The 1781-nt window shown below is 38.2% G+C and overlaps 1 pseudogene; it reads left to right on the top strand.

Moving 5' to 3' along the window:
• The first annotated feature begins 222 nt into the window (after positions 1-222).
• On the top strand, positions 223-814 carry LOC131810289 (tubulin alpha-8 chain-like; annotated as a pseudogene).
• The last annotated feature ends 967 nt before the right edge of the window (positions 815-1781 follow it).

A 1781-nucleotide genomic window follows, 5' to 3' on the forward strand; every position in this document is an offset into this window, starting at 1 on the left:
AGCCCCACTTTGGGTTTTCCGTGCTGAGCAGAGAGCCCGCTTCTCCCTCTCTCTGCTTCTCTCACCTGCTCGTGCTCTTTCTGACTCTCTGTCAAATAAATAAATAAAAATCCTAAAAAATAAAAACATATTTAGGAACATATCAGTAAAATGAAATGAACTGCTGATCTATACCTTAGAATATATAAACCTCTAATGATGAAAGTTCCATCCTGACCACCCACACCATCCTGTGCCTTCATGGTGGACAATGAGGCCATCTATGACATCTGCCAGCAACCTGGACATCAGACATCCTACCTACACCAACCTCAACTGGTTCATTGGTCTGATCATGTCCTCCATCACTGCTTCCCTGCACTTCAATGGGGCCCTCAATGTAGATCTCACGGGGTTCCAGACCAACCTGGTGTCCTACCCCCACATCCTCATCTCCCTGGTGACCTACTCAATGCATTGTCTCAGCTAAGAAGGCCTACCGTGAGCAGCTGTTGGTGGCAGAGATCATCAATGCCTGCTTTGAACCTCCAACTAGATGGTCAACTGTGACCCTCACCATGGCAAATAAATGGCCTGCTGTACGCTCTGCTGCCAAGAAGTGGTGCTCAATGCCACCATTGCCACTGTCAAGACCAAGTGCACCATCCAATCTGTGGACTTGTGTCCCTTGGGTTTTAAGGTTGACATTAATTATCAGCCCCCGACAGTGGTGCCCAGGGGACACCTGGCCAACATGCAACTGACAGTCTGCATGCTAAGCAATACCACAACCATTATGGAGGCCTGGCTGAATGAAACTCATCAGAATGCATAGAGCAATAGAGTATTCCAGCAGAAAGTAGCCTTGGGAAGTCACTAAAAAACAACATGAAAACAAAAAAATAACAACAACAACAATAACAAAAATATATATATGTATACATGATGATCCTGGAAGGAGAATCTGTCTGTCATAACATTTTTACCCTCTGACCTTGTTAAGCCCTCTGAGTGCCAAATAAAACATTGAAGCCCTCTGAGTGCCAAATAAAACATCCATGGAACACTGGAATGGTCTTACTAAAATGAGGAAAGAATGTGTGTATATAAATTCTGATGTATAGTTATATATATCAGAATTTATATATATATATATAACTATACATCAGAATTTATATATATATAACTATACATCAGAATTTATCAGAATATATAATATATCATATATATGATATATCAGAATATATCATATATATATATATGATATATACACTTTCTGCATATAAAATCTCATCTTCAACCAAAAAGTTCACAAATGTTCTCAAAACCTTCTATGGAAACTGACATAATGTCTCAGTGGCATATCTGATGATATGCCAATTTTCCTTAAAGTCAACCCTATTTGAGTCTATTTCCTGGATATTTGGACTTGTTAACCACTTATTTTCTGTTACACTATTGGCATGCTGAAAAAATGTTTTAACGAAAAGTGAAGTTCAAGTAAATGATGAGTTTAGTATCACAACCTGCTCATAGGAGCATAAAGACATTAAGGAGATTTACATATTGACTTTTATTCAGGTATTTTCAATCTTTCAGCCTTCTCAGGTTCCTATAAGAAACTTAGATGAAAAGGAAAAGGTGACATAAGTGTCACATCAGAGTTACAACATAAAATATAATATTTATATAAAGTGCTTTCTGAAACACATGGATAATAAAATAATTAGTAGGTAAGTAGAGTTGATGTTAACATGTGGAATTGGATTTTACAAATTCTGAGTCGGTCCTGGTCTCACACC

Source organism: Mustela lutreola, chromosome 1 (assembly GCF_030435805.1).
Source record: "Mustela lutreola isolate mMusLut2 chromosome 1, mMusLut2.pri, whole genome shotgun sequence".
Taxonomy (NCBI): domain Eukaryota; kingdom Metazoa; phylum Chordata; class Mammalia; order Carnivora; family Mustelidae; genus Mustela; species Mustela lutreola.